At 37.6% G+C, this 26,908-nt stretch overlaps 1 long non-coding RNA gene across 2 annotated transcripts in view; it reads right to left on the bottom strand.

Annotated features, from left to right (window-relative positions):
• Positions 1–26,908, bottom strand: part of LOC110342217 — a 164,087-nt gene that overhangs the window by 6,027 nt on the left and 131,152 nt on the right. Inside the window, exons 2-3 of one of the 2 annotated variants that reach the window (XR_002384245.1) lie at positions 26,268–26,348; positions 14,439–14,524 (exon numbers count right to left, since the gene is read on the bottom strand). This is a non-coding gene — a long non-coding RNA (uncharacterized LOC110342217). The remainder of the gene's footprint in view (positions 1–14,438; positions 14,525–26,267; positions 26,349–26,908) is intronic. The other variant, XR_002384244.1, reaches the window with a different exon arrangement.

The following is a 26,908-nucleotide window of genomic DNA, read 5'->3' as shown; positions in this document are numbered from 1 at the left end:
AAAGAACCAAAATCAATGTTTATCCTTTAGTTGATAACTATTAAAGCTCTCCTCTAATAGTGGAGAGGTGGCTCGGCACTTAAGAGCTCTTTTATTAGAGCCAGTTTGGGTTTCTAGGTACCATATCAGGTGGCTCAAAACCACCTATAACTCCAGCTCCAAGGAGTACAACATCTGTTAGCCTCAGTGGTCACCCACACACACATAAATATAAGTGAAAATACCACAGACCTTTGTTTTCTTTCTCTGAACCATGTGTGAGGAAAAAAAGCCTAGGTCCTGGCACCTGCTGTGACCTGGTAGACAGAAAGAAAATCTCCTCCCTGAATTTTTACTCTTTAATGTAGTGAGACACCTGACTGTGCTTATGTGGTGCAGACCACACCCAAACAGGTGTGTACATGAGAGTCTGGGACTTAGTCTGGCGTCCTGGAGACGCTCTCGCTCTTGCAGCTGGTCGGGTCACAGGGAACATCCTGGGAAGATCCTTGAAGCTGGAACCTGTGGCAATCACCCACCTCTTGTGTAAATGCATTCTCCCCAAATAAACTTCACTTAACCTGTACTGAGTGTAGTGAATTTTGATATCCATGCAATACATTACTTTTCATCCCTGGACTGGAAATTAATCCTTAAACGACTGCTAGAAATCTGCCATGACAGTAAGTAAAGGAAAAATGTATAAGTAATCCCAGAAGCAAAAGTGTTTGTACAAACAAAGCAGGGATGTCTTGGTTTTATTTCAGCATAGGCCAGATGATTTTCTTGAAATTTTTAGATGTTTTTTGCAGCTTACACTTTCATGTCTAGCTGAAAGGAAAACAGGGTGAGGTTCTTTCAGGGCCACCTGATTGCTGAGGGGCAGGTTGCTAGCTAAATGGATGCAGGCAAATTTCGTGTTCTAAAAGAAAGAAGAAAAATAATGTAGTCTGCAACTGACTTCTGTGTATTCTCAGCAACTAGGCTCTTAGAAAGACAGTCTGTGAAATTCCCTCAAGTGAAGAGGTAGGAACTATCCCTGTGTTCTCTATAACCTGTATGCAACTTAGCCTTAGTGGTTTCATGGCAGTCATTACTGACTTGCAGTTTGTTTGCTTCAAGATGGAAAAAAAAAAGAAACAATCATACTTCAATATCTTATTTTAGATGTTTATGGCAATAAAAGGACAAGGGTATAGCAACCTGAATCATAGAACTGAAGGTCTTTGTTAGGTTTCATGCCATTTTCAGGGAGTTTGATAAAGTGAAAATGCAAAACTATGCAAATACTTGAGAAGATATCATTCAAATTCTAAGACCAAAGGTTAAAAAAAAAACCCGAGTAACTCACAACTCTCTCTGCAATGGGCAAACTCTTCAGCGTCCCTTCCATCAATTAGAGCCCTTTATAGCTGCATACCTTAATGGTCATTGCCTATAATACACATCTGCATCCTTTATACCTGCATACCTTGATGGTCATTGCCTATAATATACATCTGCTTGTTTTACACCTGAATACCTTGATGGTCATTACCTATAATACACATCTGCATAATTTAGGGCCAATGTAAAACCCCAAAGAAGGTAACATTCATTCCTTGCCAAATAATACATATCTTTACCTAATAGCTTTAAGGGGTTTAATTCAATATTACCCAACACAAAATCTATGATGGTGGTGATGATGATGATGATGACCATGAATAGCATGAGACATGGTAAACTAGACATACATGACAGTTTCATAAGGACCTACATCATTGGAGGGTCACCTCAGTTTGGACTGATACAGATATACTTTAATTAGTTTCAACTTTTTCCTTATGTTGGAAAGTAAATGAAATACACTGTACATATGTACAGCATCAACAATCCTACAGATAAAGGGAAAGATACTTATTTAGTAAGAGGAAGATAAACACAATGGGGAACTCCAAAGACCTTTCTCCTTAGTGCTTTTGAGCCTCAACCTTATCTTGAGAGCTAAAAATACTTTATAACCTCAGGCAAAAAGCTATAGAAGATTCTCAATTACAATTACATCAATGTTTGCAAGGATTCCAAGCAAACTGCAAAATGGAAGCTAAGACAACCACAAAAGAAATTCCAAAAATCCAGCAGATCTTAATCATTTTATGCATATACATATATATATATATATATATATAAGAATTGGTGAATGTATCACTTTAATAAAGTAAAGCTATATTTAGCCAATGGAAACTAAACTATAAAAATTGCAAATTAATCATAAATATTTCTGACCTAACACAAACTAAACAAGGATAAAGAACAGATAAAATAAATGTATGTGTCAGTCAGATTGTTTGGTGGCTTGGCATTATTTTTGTTGATCCTTCCTAGTTCTGAAGACCGCCATCCTTTACATAGCTCTTCCTAGTTCTGAAGACCGCCATCCTTTACATAGCTCTTCCCACCTCCTAGAAAGAAAAAAAATCACACCTACACAGAGACCAAAAAGTAACTGAGTTTGGTTTACACATACGTGGAGGAATTGAGGAAAAGAATTATCAGTAGAGGATGTTAAGAGACCTACAAGTAACATTCACCGAGACTCGGTCTCTAATAATTAAAGTGATTAAAGTAGAACCTAAACCACCGAGTACCACACAAAGCAAGAGCACAGACAGGCTTAAAGTTTCAAAATCCTGCAGGGCGTTGGTGGCACACGCCTTTTATCCCAGCACTGGGGAGGCAGAGGCAGGTGGATCTTTGTGAGTTTGAGACCAGCATGGAGCTAGTTCCAGGACAGGCTTCAAAGCCACAGAGAAACCCTGTATCAAAAAACCAAAAAAAAAAGTTTCAAACTCCTTCCACCCTAAGTAAGTCTGATGATTTTCATTGTTGCTGTTTTCTTGACATTTTCTCTGCTTAATTGAAGCAAGCTTTTTTTCCATTTGATCTTTACCCTAAGACACATTAACATGTATCTCAAAACACTTAAACAAATCTTCTTTGTCTTCAATTTGCCAATGAGAAATACACCCAAGGATGGACTGAAATGACCTGGTTCCCATGGTAAATCTGGTGGTCCAAACACTTCATTAGTGTTTGCTGCTGTACTCTTTCTGGCTATTAAAAATACAGCCCATAAGTTTATGAGCAAGAGGGACACCCCAGAATTCTATTTGTTAGTATCTAGGCATTTGTACTGGCCTGCCCTTGGAGTTCTGACAAGATACACTTTCAGCTGCTGCCTCTAAGAGCACAATGTGTGCACATTCACTCTGTTCCTTTTTAAAAGGTCCCTGACCACCTCCCATACCCCTTTCTCTTTCTTTCCCTCTCTCTGTCTCTGTCTCTCTGTCACTGTCTCTCTACATCTATGTCTCTCTTTCTGTGTGTGTGTGTCTCTCCTCTTTCCCGTTGCTCTTGTCCCCTTTATATGATCCTTTTTCCTTAATTAAAACTCCTCTGCTTGAACTCTGTCACATTGTATGTTTGTTTCTTGGGCTGCTTTTTTAAAATTATAGCACTATTTGCAATGAAATCTAATCGATTAGAACTAAATAAAAATAAAAGATTGGATCAGTAGTTATATTATCAAAATTCAAAGAGAATTTAATTGGGCATGAAGCCTGTTGTTCTCATAAGTAAAGAAGTGTCAGTCCAGGTATGGACACAAGACAACACCTTAGAAACTGCACTCAAGGACTACTAGAGTAAGAATAGAAAATATTTTTGGCAGTTTCTCGAATGCTAAGAGAAAATGATGCTATTTCTACAAATACAAAATTTCAAATTTCCAGACTACTTACCTTCTCTCAATAGCTGTAGACAGACAGGGTCTTCTCAAATCTGCAAGTCCTATCAGAATCACCCCAGCAGCACAGAGAGTAGGGTTTCCTACACTCCACAGCAGGCAGGACAAATGCTGAAGGCCTTTTGGCCTTGCCCACCTTGCTAAACAGAGATTCTGCAATCCTGCCCAGTGACCTGTGGTTGAAAAAACCTCCAGATGCCACTGTTGCCACTACACAAACCCTCCCAGTTACTGAGGGAAGAGCACCATGACTCCACTCCGCCCTCAGCAAACCCAGACTGTTAGAACCTGGTGAGTTGAATCAGGGTTGAGTTGGTTGAGGCTGGGCTATTATTCAAGCTTGAAATTATCTTTACTGAGGATGACAGACAGTTTGACATGAACAAAGATCAATATGAAATATTCCTTTATTTCACTTTCTTTTGGTTCATTTTTTGATCCTGTTCTAAGTAACCTACTTAGTCGCTGACAAACTAACTATACTGTTAGGGAATTTTTGCTTGAATTTGCCTTTGGAGTTTCTGAGACAGGTTAGCTTTGAACTCAGTATCTTATGGCTTCAGCCTCCCAAGTGGCTGAGTAAGGCCCACACCACCATGCTCTGCTTTCAAATACTTTAAAGGGATATATTGTCTTAGAACATCCAATCTTGCTGCATTTTCCTTTAAATAACTTAGTATCACATATAAGTGAATGTGCATGTTTTGAAACTTCTAAATAGGGCAACATATATAGGCTTTTAACACTAAATCAAGAGCCAGTTTCAGTAAGTACAGAACTTTTAACTTCCAAATTATGCTTCTGCTAGAAAGAAATTATTTTGAGTTTTAGAATTATTTTTAACAGATTATCACCCTAATTAAAAAAGAAAAAGAACTACAACATAAGCAACAATGTGAAGAAATCTCAGGATTCCTAGATTGCTTTCTCAGGGAGTATTTGCATAATCTTAGTATGCAAGAACTGTTATGGAACAGACATGTTAGAATCTTTGTACGTTTTCCGAAGTGATTGACAGGCTCTTTTCTTGACGACAGATCAGGATGTAGACTATAGATACTTGGCACTGGAGCTGCATGTGTCTTAGGACTGAGTTGGAGGTGACTCTTCTGGGACTGTAGTTTTCAGAGCTCCATTTTTGGATTAATCTCACCGTTAGCAAAGAACTCGTCAAAATGGAAACTTCTAGTGGATTAGACATTCAAGGAATTAGCTCAAAAATCTGTTCTAACAGGACCTCAATGTAATTGTGTGAGAATGTAAGTTGAAGAGTCTCTGTTCTCTTGAAAGAACTTACATGTCCTGCCTTTTCTTACTGACTTGATAGTCTTTTTCAAAATGCAGAGTACAATTTACTAATTCAGTCAGCAAATGTTTCTAGACTACCTGCAGCACGAGTTCTAATTGGGCTTGATAATAAAACCCAGAGTCAGATATTAGGGGATGAAAGATGAAAGATCAGAGAAGCAGAGCAGCCAGCCACTAGAGCTCTTAACTCTATGAGAACCTCAGACAGAAGAAGCCAAGTTCCTGTCCCCTCCCACTTGCATTCTTCTTTCTGTCCTGCCATCTCACTTCCTGTCTGTCTGTACAAATCTCCAGACCCTTATGACTAGCAAGTGGCTAGCTCCACCCTCTGATCTTCAGACATGGCACACTTTATTTATTAGAGCAAAACAAGATTATCACCACACAGTCCTAGGAGACAAGGTACATTGAAGAAAGGAGCCAGTGTCCCTACATGCAAGGAGTTCAAAAATAGCACAATCCTTGCAAGCATGAAATAAGCAAATACTAAAAGCATGGCATGGTTATGAAGCATACCGGAGCAAGGTACAGAGCAAAAAAGGCAGGGTGTCTTAGGAAGAAAACTTACTCTGTATAGAGTAATCCATCTCCCCAAGGAAGTCACAACAGGGAAGATGAAAAGCCAGTGTTGGCAGTGCCATCATCGGCAGACCGTCCAAATATGTATAACAAGCCAGTGGGTAGAGTTTCTCCATGGTTTCTGCTTCCGTTTCTGATTCCAGGTTTCCGCCCTGACTTTGATCAACGACAGGTAGTGTGACTTGGAGTTGTAAGCCCAATAAGCCCTTTCCTCTCCAACTTGCTTTTGCTCAGTTTTCATCATAGAAAAATCAAAGCAAACTAGAACAAAGTGCTGCTTCATTATTTGCAAATAACCTGGCTCCAGCAGTTTTAAAAGAAATGGGTTCATTGTTTTTCCTCTCTCCTTAAAATTTTATGAATATAATTATGTACATGCACAAGGATCACATGTGTATACTATAACAGCCAAACACATATCAGTAAATAAAATGATAAATATGTATTATGACTCCTCAACTATTCAGTTCTTTGCTCTTAATGGAGACAGATGGTAGAAATGTATCTTTAACTGTATGTCATTTCTACTTCAATACATGAGATGTATCTCAAAGCATATGACCAAAGAAATATGAAATTAATAATAAAGTAAAAAATAAACATCACTTCACACTTCCTCATTTTATATCATAATGGCAACTCATTTAATTAAAAACTACATGTTTTTCTTGAATCTTTTCATTCTTTATTCCATGTCTATTCTACCACCACACAACAACACTCAAGACATAAAAAGAAACTCCTTGTATGGTGGCATATGCCTCTAGTCACAGAAACTTGGGAGCCTGAAGGAGAAGAACCACTAGAGCATATGTAGACTGCATACTGAGACTTGCTTCAAATAACAATGTAAAACTAAGTCAAGCAAATTCCACATTGAGACTAAGAATGTAGCTCAGTAATAAAGAGTTTCCCATCATGCATGAGCCCTGGGTTTGGTGCCCAGTACTGAAATTTAAAAAAAAGTGTATGTGGGGTTGGGTGATACATATCAGATGTTTAATTTTGTAGCATGTGTATCCATTTGTAACTGTGGCCACTATGACAAATTATCCTGGGTTATAATGATGCCACCCTCACAGATCTCCCTTCATTCTCTCCATTCTTGTTCCATTCTCCACTGAGCAACCAAAACATTGTCTTAAGATAGAAACCATAATATGCCATTGCCCTATGAAAATTACTTGGAATACTAATCCAGTGTTTATATTTTTCCCCACAAAGTCCTACATGATCTAATCCCCTCCTAAATTTCTGACTCAACCCTCTCACATTCCCCTAACTGCCCACCTCTGACCATAGTCACCAAGGGCATGGGATTGTTTGAATTTCAATTTCAATTTACTGAATTAGCATGAAAAAAAAATCCAGTTCCTTGAGTTACCCTAATGTGATGGTTTGAATAAGAATGTCCACATATGCTGGCATATGAGAATGCTTAGTTCCCTGTTGCTGGATGATTCAGAAAGGATTAGATATGTAGTCTTGTTAGAGGAAGAGTGTGTATGTGTTTGGGAGGTGTTCTGAGGTCTCAAAAGTTCATGTCATACCCAGTCTCACTCTTTTTGGCCCCTGCCTTCTGTTTATCATATACACTCAGCTACTGCTGCAGTACCATGCTTCCCTCTGTGATGACCATAAACTACCCTTCTGAACATGTAAGCAAGACTCCAATTAAATGGTTTCATCTTCTAAGCTGTTTTAAATATGGTGTCTCTTCACAGCAGTAGAACAGTAACTAAGACCAAACATGTCACTAGGGTCTGGGATATTGCTGTAACTGACCTGACTCTGCTGCTGTCTGGAAGTATATGAAAGAATTTTGGATTCTGTACTAGAAAATCAGCTCAATGCTGTAAGGTGCTCTAGGCCACCCTAGTAGTGGTTTGGAAGACAGTAGTACTGAGAGAAATGTGTACTGTGGAGGCCCATGGAGGAATGATATTAGAGGGCCATGCTTGTGGGGTTTTGGCAAAGAATGGAGCTACTTTCTATCCTTTTCCAAAACAGTTGCCAGAGGCTAAACTGAAGAGTTTAGGGACTGATATAACTGACAGAGGAAATTTTAAGATTGCCTAGGTTATTGGTGACCACTGTCACATAGATCTACAAAGAAAGGGATCATTAAGATAAACAAAATGTACAGTTTGTGGAATAAAAGAGCACCAGGGACTGTAATGCTAGAGCCAGGCCTAGAGCTCAAAGAGATGAAAGTTTAAAGAAAAGCCTGATGCTATATGGAATAAAGAGAGGGGCAGCCTCAGAAGAACCCACCCAGTTCAACTTGCAACCTGAGAAAGGAAAACACGAGAGGGAGAGTCTTGATGTAAACACCAACAATAACAAAGGAAAACTAGCATAAATCAAGAAGAGGGCCAGGTTGTAGTCCAAGCAGCCAGCAGAACTTGGGAGGTTTGGCCAAGTGGTTCTGGATTTAAGGTCAAGCAAAGCAGTTGTTTTTCAAGGAGAGCTGCCAAGTCCAGGCAGGTGGCAGGGGTGTCCTTGCATGAAAGGCCAATGAGGCCATTGTGGGAAAATGTGAAAGTTCAGCGTGGAATTTACTAAAGACATTGCAAACAAGACCACCATGGGATTCCTATCAAGGGCAGCCACAGCCTGGGTGTGGAACCCACCCACCACAAGAGAGAAGTGAACTTCAGTCAGCAGAGCTTGGAGGAGAGGGCCATCGAGAAAGCCCTGTAACATCAGGCACAAAGTCAAGGAACTGGAATTTGCCCTGCTGGTTTTAGGTCTTGCTTTTGTTCAGCATTCCCCACTACATCTTTTTTCCTCTGGAATGGCAATGTATATTCTTCTCCATTATATCTTGGAAGTAGGCGGTTTGTTTCTTGATTTTACAGCATCTTGCAGTTAAGAGAGTGCACTGAGTCTCCCAAGAGACTTTGGACTTTAAAACAGTCTTGAGATAGAAAGACTAGGAACTCTTGGAGTTGGATTGAATGCATTTTGTTACAGGCATATGGGGGACAGTGATTGGAATGCTGTGTTTTGAATATGAATGTTTGGTTCCCACAGGCTCATACATTTTAATGTGTGGGTCCCTGTTAGTGTACTGTTTAGGAGGGATTAGGAGGAGTGGCCTTGTTAAGGAGGTGTGTCATTAGGGGTAGGCTTTGAGGTTTCAAATGTCTATACCAAGTCTAGTATTTCTCCCACTCCCTCGCTCCCCTCCCCTGCCTCCTAATTTCAGGTTAGCATATAAGCTTGAAGCTACTGTGCCATGACTGCCTGCTAACATGTTCCCTACCATGGCTATAGTGGACTAAACCTCTGAAAATGTAAGCCAGCCCCCAACTAAATGCTTTTCTTTTATAAGTTGTCTTAATTACGGTACCTTTTCATGGCAGCACCTTTCTTTATTCAACACTCCTGCAAATTCATGTTAGACCACTCAAAGATTTATGTTTTGTTGTTGTTGATTGACCTATAATACTTAAGAGTTGCAGTGTAACTTGTGCACGTAATGGATCATGACTACATCAGGGTAACTTGCATTTCTATCACCGTAACTGTCCATGACTTCACTATGAAAACTGCAATCTAAATCATCTCTTCTATTTTGAGAAGCCCAAGGCGCTTCCTTTAGGCATGTTCACCGTACTGTGCCATAGAACTCAAAATCTTAGTCCTTCCATTTGTACACAGCATGTGCCCTCTGACCAAGCTCCCCCACCCCACTCTCCACCTCATGTCTCCAGTCTCTGGTAACCATTTTTCTGTTCTCAACTTTTTTGAGATCAGCTTTTATGGATTTTAACATATGAGTGAGATCATGTGGTCTTTGTTTTTCTGTCCCTGATTTCCTTTACTTAGTATAATGTCCTCCAGCTCCATCTGTGTTGTCACAAGTCATGGGATTTCATTCCTTTTTATGGGTGACTATTCACCCACTGTGTAATTATACTGCATTTTCATCCATTCATTCATCGAGGAACATTTAGGTTGATTCCATGTCTTAGTTATTGTAAATAGTGTTGCAATAAACACGGGAGTGCAGGTGTCTCTTTGACATGCTGACTTCATTTCTATAATCAAAGACAGTTCTTGGTGAATAATGCCCTAGACAAACACGCTTACCCCCTCTGTTTCTTAAGTGTGTCATGCTTATTCTCATCACCAGGCCTTTGTGCTACGTCTTTCCTCACAGAGTCTACTCTCCAATCTGTGTACAGTTCTTCTTTGCTGATGTCTCAGTTGAAGCAAAATGGAAAAAGTGGCTTTTGCGAGGTCCCTGGCTGAGACCCCTGCAGCAAAAGACAGATTAACAAGATAAAAGAATCACAATTTATTTAACACAAATGTTCTGTCAAAAATGAAGGCTTGGGCAAACAGGAACTGTGTATTTGCTAGACAGTCTTGCAAAACGATAATTAGAGGACAAACATTAAGATCTAATTGCATGAAAATTGAGAACTCAGCGGGGCTTCAATTCAGTCTTCTTGGCATTCCTATGTGACATTCTTTCTCTATAGAGTGCGAGGGAGACACCTCACATATTAGGGTCTTGAGGGAAAAATGGAGAGAAATGGTTATGAATCAATTTTTTTAGGTTTTATGACTTGATGCAAGAAAGCCAAGAAGTGAAGAGTATTTTACAAATTCCAACATACCATATTTTGAAATGCATGTCCCACATGCTGCACATCTCTCAGATCCCTCAATGTATAGCCACTGCACAAACTCCCCTGTTCGACCGTTCAATTAGAATTTCCACACATGCGCAGTTACCTCCTACATCACTTTGTCACTCATTGTTACTTATCTCCCTCATAGAATGTGAGTTCTGTGATGTGGAGACCCCATCTGTCTTCTGTTCGCTGTGGTATTATCTGTATCTCCATTCCTATCTGGGTAGTAATAGGCACTCCATAAATACTTCAAGAAGGAAAGCAAACAGAGGACATAGACCACTGCCCACGCTACATACGATTTCAAATATGTTAGAAAAACTACTTCATAGGAATAAAATGTAAGCACATAACATGCACCTAATAATGAGTTCAGTCAGTTTGTTTTGAATTAAATTTGAAGCCCACAGCTCATTTTCCACTTCTGCCTCTTTGTTGGACACATCACTTTACTTCCAAGGGCCTCCATCTTGGTTATAAAAGAAGCAATTCAGACTGGAGTTAAAAGATTACCTATGCTGCCTAATTCCAATGTATATATGAAAAGCCTGAACCCAAGAGAAATGGGTAATCATTTTAATATGCCTAGAAATACCTGTTCCTGTACCCTTTCTTCTTACAATATTATGTGAATATTTATTCTCTGTTTTAAATCATCATTATATCCCATAGTCTTAAGCTGCTTAAATGCTCATAATATTTTTAAAAAGCAATTTTAATCAGATAATATTAGAGTTTTTTCATATACAGAAACCAACCTACTCATTAAGTTGGAATTTAGAGATACATCTGCTTAAGAATATCGAATTAACTACAACCTGATTGACTGTTAAGCAAAATATCAGATCAAATTAGAAATATCAAGACTCTCCACCACACTCAGTAGGTCTTAGGTCTTATAGACACAAGCTAAGTGTCAAGTAGAAACAGCTTTCACCTTATGAGATTTCCCATTTGAAGGTTCTAAATGTATATCTATATGTATATAGAAACCACATCTCTGGCAGTTTATTGGTCAAACAGACCAGAATTCAATTGGGCTTTTATTCATCAGGTCATTGGAGACAATTTCACATAAAAGAAATAAATTTCCCAAGGAACTTAGAAGGGCACAAATGTCCTAATAGGGAAACAGGGCCCATTCTGAAAGATTCCTAAATCCATTCATGTAAAGATGCAGTTAAGTATTTCTAAGCTAGAATTTCTGATTGCTCACTTCTAAATCATTCCTGGGGTCTAAGACATTATACAGAATTTTTAGATGGACAAGAAATAACTAAGCAATTAATTTTTAAAAGAAATGATACAACACAAAATTGCCTTTTAGATAAATTACAAAACCTTAAATGATGCCGGATGTTGGTGGCGCACACCTTTAATCCCAGCACTTGTGAGGCAGAGGTAAGAGGATATCTGTGAGTTCAAAATCTATAACACAAGTTCCAGGATTGCAAAAAAGAACCTTAAATGAGTGGCCATTCATAATGCCATGTCTTTATTTTTTCACATGACTGCTAGTCAGTCATGAAATAACTCAAGCCATATACAGAAACACACACACACACACACACACACACACACACACACACACACACACTGTATATAACATCTCATGGAGCAATGTCTCTAAATAGAAACTCAGTGATGAGCTAAGGTTTACCTTCTTATGCAAACTGCTGAATCAGTGCAATCTTCATCACAGAAAGGCCCACACTACCAAGAAAGTGTTTTGCTGGAACATTGTATTCCTGGAGATTTACTGCTTATTAAAATGTGGGAGGCTGTTATTTCCACCAGAACAAATTTTTGTGAACAGAGATGAGCCTAGGAAGCTATTAGCCTATTTCCTGAATCATAAACAAAGAGTCTAGTATACAGCAACTCCGTGAGATGTAAAAGGGAGTATATTATATGATCCTTATTGGATTACTCAAAATCTCTGCGAAGCTCCCTTCAGAAGTCACATAAATCAAAGCTAACTGCTTCCATAGAAAAGCAATCAAGTTTTTAAGAGAATATCTTTGTTCCCTGAGGCTGTACAGTAAAATTTAGATGCTTCTATTAGGACCTTTGCAATGGAGCATACTTAACTAATTATGAAGATCCAGCCTGGAAAAACACCTGGACAGCCTCTGAGGACAGCCTAGGTTTCAAGTTTTACATTTTTAGAAACTATTTCTCCAATTATTCTCCAAACGTAGACATTAATATACACATACACACAAACATACATGCATGCACGCACACACACATTTTGTCAATACAAGCAGCTTTAAATATAGAATGTTATATTCATTTATTATATTATTTTATTACTATTAAACCAATACTGAATACTATAGAGATTTAAATATGTGCGCTTAGAAAAACCTTAAATTTGGGTATAGGGATAATTTAAAGCCCCCAAAAATGTGTCTTTGGCAACGTTGAGGGAGATTTTAGAAAGGAAATCTCATTTTTTCTCTGATCACTGATAATACTAATAATGGAATTCTTTGCTGTTACTGAGACATATCTTTAAAACTAGCCAATGATAGTGACACCTTGTCAAAGCAATTTGTTGCAAGGTATTTAAGTCCTCAAGCGGTTACTTCCCCAAAATCATTTCCCTTTCATTATGTTTTATGGTAAAATATTTAACAATAACCCCAGACTTGGAAACACATGCCACCCTTCCTTCTTGGAGCTGGTTTTTGACCTTGTGAACATTAACAATTAAACTCTAGAACTTTCAGCCAGAAGAACTGGTATTTATTTGTTTATCCTGTAACTTTGGAAAAATTAATTGGTTTCTGACATTTTCTTTTTTCAGGAAATTCATTTGCAAAACCAGATATGAATTTGTCTTCTCTAGGAAGCTTCTAAGGGTAAGTGATTAATCTGTTTAAAAATATTAACAAGGATTATTTTCTATGTTTACCTTGTATCCTACTGGATTATAGAAAATGCAAAATGTAGCATAAAGGAGCTTAAATTTTAGTGGACTGAGATAACATAAAATATGGGAATAATACAAGATAATAAATGTGTTAAATTCTGTGGCAAGATTATAGGTGCTGTAAGACTTCAGTCACATAGAAAATCAATAAAGCTTATCAGGCTTGGAGAATTTTGTGGAGAAAATGAATCTTAACTTGGAGGGAGGGAATTTAGATTTGATGTGATAAATTGTTCATAGTAATTGTAAGTTTTGGGATAGGGGAGTGACTGATGAAGCTAACACAGGAAGAAAATTTATGGAGTATCAGTATGCAGGAGTCTTAGATGATAGAAGAGGGTATGCTAATGAGAAGCCTAACATAATACCTCAGGGACAATATGATAAAGGCCTGAGCTGTGAGGTGGCTTCTGGAAACAGAAAATTGATATTTGGAAGAAAAATTGGTAGGTCTTCATAACTAAGTGAAGATGGTGGGGAGGGGTTATAACTTACAACACATATTACAGGAGTTAACAACTCGGCACCCATAAAATACAGTCAAATGGTTTTCAGTGGTATAAACATATCAACAAACCTAAGCATGATCCATGACATTTATTTGGGGGTGGTGGTGGGGGTCCTAAGAAGATAAGAAGGAGGAAGTAAGAATTGGGAACTGGAGAAAGAAAAGAAGACAAGTAAAGGATATCATTAATGGCATAGTTAGCAATGTGGTTGGTTATTTTTCTATTGCTGTGATTAAACACCATTACCAAGGCAAGGTATAAAAGGGTGTTTAATTGACTTAGGATTTTGGACAATTAGAGTCCAAATGGCAGGGCGAAGGCATGGCAACAGCAAGATCTGAAAGCTTGCATGTTGATTTGCAAATAGAAGAGGGAAGCAAGGGAGGAAGGGAGGAAAGGAGGGAGGGAGGGAGGGAGAGAGAGAGAGAGAGAGAGAGAGAGAGAGAGAGAGAGAGAGAGAGAGAGAGAGAGAGAATTTAGAGGTGCAAGAGTCTTCTGAAACTTTCAAGTCCTCTCCACTGACATGCCTCCTCCAATAATGCCACACCTCCTAATTATTCACAAATTGTTCCATCAACTGGGGACCAAGTACTTAAATATATGAGCCTATGGGAACTCTCCTTACATGAACCACCACAGAGCTGCCAGAAGCGATAGGACCTAGGCAACTCCTCCATTGGTATCTATACCTTCAGTTGAAACCTTGTTGTCATTATGTTCTCACAGTTCTCCATTGGTCACCAGTGAGCTGAAGTCTTCTGTCCTGGAGAAAGCCCTGAGGCAGCAAGCAGAAAGACTCAATGATACAGTGGCCTTGATGGCAAGAGTAACAACAATGACATGGAAACCTGTGGGAGTACAGGGTGCTACTCCAATATCCCTGTAACCTGGAGTTGTGAGTCAAAGATGCTTTCTCACTTAAGTTACTTTATCATTGTGTTTTATCATAGCAACAGTAAATGAAACCAAGACAGGGAGCTACATATCTGAAGTCTTATACAGGAAAACATTCCTCAGAGCTCAGAACCTGAATAATGAATTACTACCTTTTGTGGGTTGCAGCCCACTGAGGGAGTCATTCAGACAGGAACTTGAAACAGGTAGTCACATTACCCCATAATCAAAAGCAGAAGGGTTGGGCACGGTGGTATAATCTGTATGCCCACACTTGGGAGGCAAGCAGAACTCTCTGAGTTCTAGGCCAGTCTGATCTACATATAGTAAGTTCGGGGTCAGCTATCACTACTTCATAATACTCTGTCTTAAAAAGAGAGAAAGGGAAAAAAGAGCATAGATAATTATTCTATGCATACATATATGGTAGTTTTCAGTTGACTTTCTCAGGAATGGTATTGCCCACAATGGGTGGGTATTCCCATATCACTTAAGACATTTAGGATAATCCTGCCTAGATGTTCCCAGGGGCTCTATATCCAGGGGGTTTCTGATTCTATCTTAAAAGTAACACCCCTGTTTCCTTCTAAAGTTCTTCAGTCTCTTCTACTGATAAGTGATGAGAATGATTTCACTAAGTGTTTAACATTGTTATGAGAACAGTACACTAATAATTGTAAAGTCACTAAGCCAGTTAGAAATCTTGCCTCAACATTACATCCTTAATTTGATTTATTAGGAAAATTTGGAGGAAAAAATTAAATTACTAGTGACTGTCAACATAGGACACCCAAAGATCAAATGATGTATGGTCTGTTTCTCTTTATGTTAAGTTAAAAATACATGTGAAATATTTTACAAATAAGCATTTATATTTTCTAAATAATCATTATTGCATCAATATTTCTGCATCCCATTATAAACCAATATGTTACAGTTCACAGGAAGCATAAAGAAATTAATTTAGTGATTAAAATGTTCTTGAAGACTATTAAATACTCAAAAACAAAGTTAAGTTCTCCACAATACAGGAGAACTACTGCTTTCTAAGCTACTTAAATATTCTATATATCCTTCATTGTTACTATTTAAATGAAGTATAAAATACTATTTGCCCTATATGGTCACATAAAAAAGAGGAGACATAGCAGCAATTTCTAGATCGTGTGTGTGTGTGTGTGTGTATGTGTGTGTGTGTGAGTGTGTGTGTGTGTGTGTGTGTGTGTGTGTGTATACAGTGGTTCATTCTTATTCCTTCAATAAAGTCTCGAGGTCTCTATAGTACCGGAAACTTCTTTAGTAGGAAAGAAAGGAGCTAGAGAGATGGCTCACTAAGTAAAGTGCCTGTGGTGCAAGCCTGAGAATCAGATGTGAGATTCCTAGCACTAATACAAACATCAGGCAATGTCGACCATACCTGTAATCCTAGAGCTGAGTAGGATAAGATGGGGAATCTCTGGACCTGGCTGGCCAGCCTGTCTTGCCGAAGAGGTAATCTCCAAGTGCAGTAAGAAACAGTGTTCCAAAAAGTAAGGTGGGACTCACCAGGGAAGAATCTATATATTGTAAACTTCAGACCTACACATGTACAACAGCAGCCAATCACACACATGCACATATCCATGCAAATATCATACACACAGAAACAGAAACACAAGCTTTTGTTCTAAAAATTGTGTCACATTAGGGAACCAATGGCTGATAGCAGAACTGTTTTGTGAGCAAACATGGACTAGAGATAGGACCAGGAAAGTGCTGAGTGTCTCAAAGAAAGAACACCTCTCTCAAGTCTTAGGAATTATCTTCTCAGGACACACATTAATAGAAATTTACTGCAAACCAAGACCAAGAATGGAGGTACTAAAGACTATTAATGGACATGAGCCAGTCTTTCTCTTTGCCAATAAACTATCAATAAGTTGCAGCTGAGGTCAGTGGAAACCACACAAGTGATTACTACAGAGCTAAATCAAGGAGATCCACAGAAGCGAGGAAACAATGCCATCTACCTACACAGCTCTTACCGAAGAGTCTTGGGGAGACAGCTGTTCACATTTTGAAAAGAAATTATCCTATTTCAGGTGCAGAATTCACTGTGCCATAAAGTAGCTCATCTTGCCTTAACAGGTCTAAATATCAGGTATTTATTATTAATTTGAAAATCTACCTTCACTCTCAAGAGTCAAAAGGAAGTCTATACTACAAGAACAATGTCAGTCCTTCATGCGTTTGAAAACAATCACCATCTGTCCCTAAGACTCCCTACAGCCTTCACATGTCTGCAGCAATCATTTCCTGTCCTTTGACTTTCCTTATTAGTCTTTTAGTGTTAACTACCTTTCTAATTTGAAGAATTGTTTTTAACTAGTATCAAAAACCAACCAATCACCCAAATTTTTATACAATCATCATTTACTTCAGTATGAATTAATTTCATAACCATGACATTATATTTAATTGTGGTTTTTATTCATAAGGTAATTTTTCTTCATGTGTTTACACTTTAGGGTTAGGATAACCCTACTCTTTTCTTTGTTTGTATAGTCTTAACCCTTCAAATTTTCATAATTTCTTGCAAATTCTGTCCAGGAAACTTCACAATGTGGATAAATTTCAAAATGTATGGAAAGTGAAAGAATAAGCCAGACATGAAAGTCATATACTGTGATTTAACTTATATCAAACAGCCCAACTTAAAAAGTAGTTAATGCAGTGATCATCACACACTTGGAATATACTAAAATTGAATTTATACTTTATAGTAGACAGAATTATCTTTTTCCCCTCTCCCTCCCCCAGAATGATCTTTTTTTAAGTAACACATTTTATTATAATTTGTAGTAAGTTCATGAGAATGTGATAGGGAAAAACAAGGACACAGATAAATAATTGACCAATATATACCAGGCCGGTGACACATGTCAACACCCCAGTATTTAGAAGGCAGGGTCAGAAGGATTGAGCATTTGAAGGAGCTTTGAGTTACAGAGTGTGATTCTCAGAGTTAAAAAAAAATATTACATGGCCATATAAAGGACATAGCTAGACTGACAACTAACAAGCAAAAGAGTTTGGAGTAGCAGAGAGGTGATTACAAGGGTGTGAAATTAGTGAGAATGTTTGCACAAAAGATGAATGTTCAAAAGAAGACAGTATTTTAAAGTTGCTACAATACTGAATTTATCTCAACAAATGAATCGAAAACCTTTGTGTCTGCCATTAATATTGATTTTTAATAGCAGTGTTAGATAAAGGACTTGCACATCTTCTAGACTGTGGTCACATGACTTTGCTTTCTGCATATTAAGACAATTTTGGCTGGATTTTCACTAAAATCAGGGTCTCTATTGCCAGCGACTTCCAGTCATTCATCCTACATGTTTGTTTGTTTTACTTACATAAGTCACCAGTAAATAGTGGATCAATAATGATTCCAGCCAAATCAAGTTTGCTAAACCTACAAGACTATTGGGCTTACTTACAGTAAAATGGGCACTGCAGGAGTTTAGTGACCCCCAAACACTCACACCACCAAAGCCTCACTCTTTTATGCACAGTGACTCTCTACAGCTCCATAGATGGAGCCCCTCCACCCCACTCTGTGTACTCAAGCATCTCCCAAGATCATGAGAAACTGGGGCGGGATTCCGTGTATCTGGGATACAGGTGCTGCAGAGATTGGTTGTTATCTCACATAAGAGTCTAACGGCCTTGCCTACCATCCTATGAGGGTGAACATTTCTGATCTTGAGAGACTCTTGCATATTATCTAAGCTGCTATGATTAAGATGGTAATAGCTACCATGCTCAGACAACATCACTCTGCAGAAAACTTACGCCTCTATGGGGAAATATGGACTAAAGTCGCATCACAAAATAGCCCTGTCCATAAAGCTGCAAAACCATATGTCCTTTTTTTTATCTGTGCCTTTCAAAATCTCATCTCCCAAGTTGAGCTATAAATTTCTGTGAGGTACTGAATAAATCCAGAGCCAATTATGTTTTCTTGTGAAAGTAGATTAACAAGCCTGCCAAAAGGGCAACAGGAAACAACAACAATACCAATTAGAACTGCATAAGTCTCAAATAATGATTGAGACCTGCACATTAACAGAAAGGATGGTTAATCCACATGTGTGTTCCAAATATGCTTACTGAGTGCCAAGGCTGTGTGAGGTACAGCAGTCTATAGGAAAGTTACCATGCCCAGTATCTTCTTTTGTAGTGTTGTATATGGAAATGGCCAGTATCACAAAGCCACTATTTTTATAAATGAGAACAGGGTCAAACAAAGAAAACGGAATCACCCACAATCATCAGATTCTAAGTGTGATGCACTAGTATATCTACACCTGGGGCTCTCCTTGGAAAGCTGCATAATTCCAGAATAAAAGAAATATGATGAAATGATCCTGTCAATTTAATCAAAAGTCAGAGTATGGATCACCCTGTACTTATTTTGTATTGGTTGTCTATAGCTATACTCCACAAGACAATATTTGTATTTAGGGCCATGTTACATTTGATATTTTTAAAGAATATTACTATCCAATTTATTCTAAAAATATTTCTCAATATAAAATTCTATACAGATTGGAAGTTTCCTTTGATAAAACTGAAATTCAGAATTAAATATGTTCCTAGTAGTATTTCAAAATATATGTAATTTCAAAAAGATTTTTAACTTTGAATCACTTACCGTTTTTAAAATTTTAGCCTTTTATTTTAACTGGTCATTTCTCTTTGTTTTATTCTATATTTCTCTTTTATTGAAAATATATTTCTTTCATACTATATATTCTGACATGGTTTCCTTTTCCGCACACCTCCCTGTTCCTCCTCACATCTTTCTCATATGGACCCACATCCTTTTGCTCTATCCTTAGAAAACAAACTGTCAACTAAGGAATAATAATAAAATTAAATACGATCAAACAAGAACAAACCAATTGGAATAAGACAAACAAAAAAGCAAAGAAAAAGCACAAGAAACCCAAGTGTAGAAACACATGTTCACACCCATAGGAATCCTGTAAAAACACAAACTGGAAGGTATTATATACACAAAGAGCCTGCAAGTTAAAAAATAAAAGAGCACCATAGCACAAAGACCCTCCAAAGATGCTATTGAGTTCACTTGCATTGAACATCTACAGCTGGGCATAGGCTCTGCCCTTAAGAGTGGTTTGTTTCCCTAGTGAGACTCCCTTGAAGAAAACTTTTCATTTATAAGTGGTTAATTAATTGGAGATAGCTTCTGGGTTAGGGATGGGATCATGTGCCCACTTGTCTTTTCAACTCCAGGACTCCATCTGGTACAGATCCATGGAAGCTTTACACATGCTGCTCCAGCCTCTGTGAGTTCGTAGGTTTATCACCAATGCTATGTTTAGAGTCTTGTTTCCTTGGTATCCCCCTTACACTTTGGTTCTTATACTCTCCTTAAGTGGTCATTTTCATGCTGAAGAAAACTGTAAGATTTGTTTTTACCTTGTAGGCAGGAAAAATGTAATAAGAGCATTAATTAACAATTGCAGGAAATGCATAGCCTGACTAGTTTTAATCCTTCTAAATCATTTCTTTCCAGATGGAATGAGAGTAAATGTGATCTGTAATAGTAGAAGTAGTATTTTGTGTCGTTCAAAATAATTCATTATCATTTGCCTTAAATACCTCTCTAAAATGAGTGGCTCACCTATGAAAGTGTTGCTGATTCTTAGTAAATTTAAACCCATGTCTATGCTATTTGTTCAACTTGACTAAAAACCCCAATAATTTAGCTCTAAAAATATTGCTGTATGTTTGCCACCTAATTTGATGTGCAGTATTGTTTGGATGTTAAAACAGTCACTGAAAAAGTCGAACTAGTTTCATAGCTGAAGCCAGTTCTAGAAATAGAAAGTACTTGACATACTCAGAGTGTCTTTGTCTTAGTCAGGGTTTCTATCACTGACTGATAGAAAGCACAATGATCAAAAGGCAAGTTGGAGGGGAAAGCATTTATTTTGCTCACACTTTCACATTGCTGCTCATCACCAAAGGAAGACAGGACAGGAGATCAAACAGGGCAGGAACCTGAAGGCAGAGCCATGGGGGGTTGCTGCTAGCTGGCTTGGTCACCATGGCTTGCTCACACTATTTATTATAGAATCCAGGACAGCAAGTCCAGGGATGGAAATACCCACAATGGTCTGGGCCCTCCCCCCAACAACCACTAAGAAAATGCTGTACAGGCTTGCTGACAGTCTGACTTTTTGGAGCATTATCTCATTTGAGATTCCTTCTCAGATGACTATAGCTTGTGTCAAGTTGACACAAGACTGTCCAGCACAGTCTCCTACAATCCTCTGGTCCAGACCAGACTATTCCAAGTAGCTTATCATAACAATGTTTCCTTTGTCTTGAACTGTATTATCTGTAGGATTTCACCAGATGTTGAACATATGATACACTCCGATCTTTAGCCACATCAAACAGTCAAAAGCTTTAAAAAAATGAAAGTTAACAGGAAAGGGTCATTATCAACACAGAAACATCTCTTGGGTAAAGAAGACTGGAAATATTTTTGATACAATAGATCTTTTTTTCAAGGGAAACAAAGACTACAGAAAATTCTAGTTTCTCATTATAAACATATTAACATATATCAGGACAGAAAAGTCAAGAAGAAGCTCAAAACCTCTTAGGTTGTTTTCTCACTGAAATTCTTCATCTGGCAATTGATGTAGTTGTAACTCAAAGCCTGAGCTGCGTTTGTATAAGCTCATTAATATTGTGACTCACAGACATCAAGGCTGTCTATCAAACTGCTTGTGTGGAGACCAAGACAAAAACCTTGGTTCTGAGTGAGTGGTCAGGCATTCATGGGCAGTCCTCTTTCTGTCTCTTATTCATTTTACATTTCACACAGGAAGAAAAGCACACAGCACTTGGTTTTGTGAACCTTTTATATTTCATTTGATATAATGTCCTCTAGGTTCATCCTTGCTGATTCCAATGTCAGTGTCTCTTTCTTCTCATAGTTTAATAGTGGAAGAGTCTTTACTAGAGATGAGTGATTGGGTGATGAGGAAGAGGATTTGGGAGTTGGGAAGATGTTGGTCAAAGGACACAAAATTACAAATAGAAAAAAGAAATAGATGGCCAAAAAGTGTTAGGAAGAAGGACATTAAATTTTCTTACCACTGGCCGGGTGGTGGTGGCACACACCTTTAACCCCAGCACTCGGGAGGCAGAGGCAGGCAGATCTCTGTGAGTTCGAGGCTAGGCTGGACCAACAGCCTCCAAAACAATACAGAGAAACCCTGTCTCGAAAAACAAAAAAACAAAACAAAAAAAATTTCTTACCACAAAAATGGTAGCAATATGAAGCAATGTGTGTTTTAATTAGTTAAATCTACTCATTTCAAAATGCATGTATATCATATTGTAAAACAGAAACAGAGTTGTGTATGTCAATTGAAAGTGAATAAATATATGTGGAAAAATATTAAGTAGACAACTAATTTAGGAAAAATAAGGACAAATTCTGAATTCATTAATTTATTAAATAATCAACAATTATTTGAAAGAAAAATAATCATCATTGGACCATGTTGATTATGCCACATATAGGTATATGGAAAATTCTAAATAAAGCCACATAATTCTAAAATTGAGGGGAAAAAAGGTAATACATGATCATGACCAATTCGTACAACCATTTATAATTCCTTTAAATTCATAAGTCATTTCAACTGAACAGACTACATTTAACGTGCAATGGATCATCAGAAGACTCTTACTAGAAAAGTCCATCAGGGTTAGAAAATGACTCAATGAAAATGGAAACTAAGCTGGGAAAATAATTTAGGGATACTGGCTAGGGTGTAAAATTTAAATTCTACCCTAAGATTGAAAAACCTGATGTTGAAGAACATAGAAGATAATACTTGAACCAACTACTCAAATTATTAACAAACAGCCATTGTAATGACTTAAATAAGTCAGAGAAGGAGGAAAAAAATCAACGAGTCCTACTTTTGAGTGACTGGCTATTGTTAGATTCATGGAGTGAGGGAACTACAGGTTTTCATTGTGTACCCACAGGTGAACGCATCAGATTTCAAACCCAGGTCACACAAACAGCTTTAGTTCATCTCAGGGAATCTCAAAACAAAATGAATAGACAAGTACATAGGACTGGTAGGAAAGGAATGAGGGTGTTTGCTGTGCTTGTGTACCGGTACAAAACTGCTTAAAAATCAACTTAACCAATTTTAAACATTCTGAATATAATATAGATGAATATAATCAAAACATGTTGCATGCAACTCTCAAAGAACAACAACAAAAAACTAAGGTGGAGACATAAAAGAATAGTCCATGGAAACTGTAAGAAGGGCTGACACTTATAAACTGAACATCTCAGATAGTGTGATGTCTAGAGACAGAAGTAGGAGTGTAGAACAGGGGGAATCAGAAGGAGCATCCAGATTTACAGTTCCATTGTTTAGGGTACAGATAATGACAAATCAGCCAAATCCAAATTCTTGTTGACACAGCCACAGGTGTGTGAAACTCAGAAAGTGTAGATATGAGTGGATGTATAATTTATAGTACATGTTACTGAAAAGAGCTTCTCTGGAAGAAGAAAAGGGAAATTTACATATAATTCTACCAAATAAATACAAAATTATAGGTAAGGCAAGGGAAGTGGTTAGTCCAAGATAGTATAGACAGATGCTATTCTTTTTAGAAAATGGAGAAAAAATGAAGAGTAAAAAAGAATATGCTATGGTATCAGGCATATATTTATGCTGTAACTTACCAAGTCATTCAGTGGTAACCTAAGATCAGATAGGATGTAAACAAAGGGTCGAAATCTGTATTTATCTGATAGTGTTATAATAGGATATAAGAAATACTACCCCAATCCATGATAATCTGGTTTCTAAGTTACATAAATATGATTCTTTAGGATTTCTTAATGAACAAATGAGGCAACACAATAGAAGTTGGATCTACAAACAAATAGAAAGACATAACATCAAGTGCAGAATATTCAAATTTATAAGTAAACAATGATGCATATCATAAGCAATAGGTGCACATTTCCACTCTAGAGAGGAAAAAAAAATCTAGAATCTAACAAAATGATTCTAGGTTTATACAAAGTTCTGGCTGACAACCAAAGCAGTGTATCGGAGCTACTCTGTGCCATATTGTTCACTGACTCAAAATATATGTAACAAAAAACATGAATGGTAGACACATAGCGAATTATACTGGACTTGAACAGTATGAAATAGTTCAACGTAACACATAGTTGAGGCTTTTGTGGTTTTTTTAGGCATAAAGCGTACACAAACAAAAATTATGAAGTAGTAGTACTAAAAGCTATCCAAATGTTGGAAAAAATCCGAACCAAAAGGTTCAGTAAGGCATAAAAATAACAAACCCTAAAAGTGTTACGTTTATCTCAATAATAACTTATTTTGTAAAACACATGTGTGAAAACCAGCAAAAATGGTATTTTTCTTAATGCTAAGAAGGTCCTTTAGAAGTCTAAAAGGTTCTGTTCAACAATTTGTTTTAAAAAACATGCAATATAGAAATAATAATGCAATAACAAAGGTAACCGACATTATCAAAATTGCAAGGCAAGAACAATGCAAAACATCTTCCTAATGTGTGCTGAGCAGGCAAATTTGGGGATCTCCTGAAACCCCTGTAAATGTGAAAGAAGAGGAGGACTGATGCCACAAAACTGTCGCCTGACCTCCACAGGCATGATGTCACCCACACATTCGCACATATATAGTGCACACACACAATAATGGTAATATTTTAAAAGCTCAACTTCATGAATAATTGAAAACATACTCAAGACAGAATAAAAATCCAACCATTGATGAAACACAAATATTCACAGAAATAAAGTTAGAAACTGTCATGACAATTTTTCTCTTTTCTGTGGTAAACAGAATCAAGCATAAGTTCTCTTTAATGCTATGCAAGTACTCTGTACATCACCATACACTCTTTATAACTCATGCAATGATATACTTAATTTAAGTAACTAATCTTAAATATATAGACTCAGAAACATGGGAAATCTGAAATAAGAACTATTTATTGTCTATAGATTAAAAGTAATAGGCAGGTAAAATTCAGACGTGAAGTAAAAATATAAGATCAAAAAGAGATTTTGTAACAGTCAGAGGGTGTAGTCCTGCATTCACAAAACTGGTCTGATAGCCGTAATATCAGACCTTGGCAATCAAAGGAACTGTCATTAATATAAGTTAGTCAAAAATAATACAGGATATATATAACTTGAAACTATTACCAATTTATTTGATGTTGACGATCAAAAATATTTATTGAGACAGAATACATCATCTTTGGAAAATTAAAGAAAATATTAACTATCAAAACCATAAGCCACATCATAAAACAAATATCAATACTTTGTTGACATTAAACTCATATAATATGGCAATAGAAAGAGATGGATAAACAGACGTTAAACACTCATCACATTAGCATGAGGACTCTAAATCTGTATCTCTAACAACCTATGCAAAATTAGAAAAGATAACCACATCTCCTCTCACCTTTACTCCAAATCCTAGCACATGTATACACACGCACACACACCACTTAAAAAAGGATTTAAAATCATACAATGTGTTCTCTTAGCCAATGAAATTAAAATATAAATTAAGATAATAACATCCTAAAGTCTCCAAATAATTGGAAAGCAAGAACATTCCCCACAAGTAGCCATGAATCAAAGAATTTGTTAAATAAGTTTTAAATGTTTCAAAATAAGCAAAAATTTAAAATTAAAGAAAAATAAAAGCTTGACTGCCTGTAGAACAAGAAAACAAAATGGAAAAAATACAAAAAAAATGGAAATTTTAAAGAAAATTCAAGAATGCTAAAGAAGTGTCCTTAAGAAGCAATGAAAAGAGCAAACTCAGCTCAAAGTATAAAATGAAAAGTAAATGATCACAAGAGCTGACATGTAAACATAGAATACACAAAAAGAAGCTTTCGTCAGATCTCCACCATCATGTCCTGAGTGGAAAGCAAGCCATCAAGCTGGTCACAATTACCAAAATGCTGGGCAGGACCAGGTCTCAGGGACACCACGTGCAGGTGCACAAGGGCCGTGGGGGACTTGTGGACAACACTGGCCACACTGTCACGTGCCCTATGAAATGCTCAGTGTGAAGCTGCCCACACTGTCATGTGGCCTATGAAATGCTGGGAGTGACCCTGCCCACACTGTCATGTGACCTATGCAATGCTGAGAGTGACCCTGCCCACACTGTCACATGACCTATGCAATGCTGAGAGTGACGCTGCCCACACTGTCACGTGACCTATGCAATGCTGGGAGTGACACTGCCCACACTGTCACGTGACCTATGCAATGCTGAGAGTGACACTGCCCACACTGTCACGTGACCTATGAAATGGTGGGAGTGACGCCGCACACACTGTCACGGGACATATTAAATGCAGAGAGTGGCGCTGCCCACACTGTCACGTGACATATTAAATGCTGAGAGTGGCGCTGCCCACACTGTCACGTGACATATGAAATGCTGAGAGTGAAAAGATGATGGACTCACCCTTTGTAGCCAGAGAGACTCCAGGCTGTGCTGAGCTTGCTGCTGGCTCCTGGGTACCCACCACTTAGTCAACAGGATTCCCTGCAATTGTTACAAAATAATGTGTTTGGATGGCATGTTTTTAAAAAGATGAAGAAATGAAACAGATCATCGGTTATAAAATGTTGAAGGGTCACTACAACAGCTGTTGCAAAGATTGAACACTTTCACACAACATGAAACTTGCAGAAAATGGACATGATATTTAGAAAAAACAAGTCATCAAAACAAATCATCAAACTGACACAAGAGGAAATAGAAAACCTACCTATTTCATACATGTTATAGAGAACGTTTTGTTTACTTTTTTTCTTTCTGTATGCCCAGAGGTCAAACTCAGGGCTTTGCACATGGTTAAGCAAACCTTATAACCAGTGAGCAATCCCAGCCCTGTAAAATACTTCTGTGAGTAAAGAATTCCTATAGTAAAAGTATCAAGCAAGGCAAAAGGATTAAAAATGTAAATTCCATTCAGAACACAGCAAAGAAACACAGATATTACACAGTAACGACCTCAAGATATTAAAAAGGAAACATTTCCTCTAGCTTGTTTGATGGTTGGTTTAAAGAATGGCTTCATGGCCCAGTCATGCATGCCTGAC

This window comes from Mesocricetus auratus, unplaced genomic scaffold (assembly GCF_017639785.1).
Source record: "Mesocricetus auratus isolate SY011 unplaced genomic scaffold, BCM_Maur_2.0 Super-Scaffold_100010, whole genome shotgun sequence".
Classification (NCBI taxonomy): domain Eukaryota; kingdom Metazoa; phylum Chordata; class Mammalia; order Rodentia; family Cricetidae; genus Mesocricetus; species Mesocricetus auratus.
The sequence above is the reverse complement of the archived record's forward strand: the minus strand, read 5'-3'. Positions and strand labels throughout refer to the sequence as shown.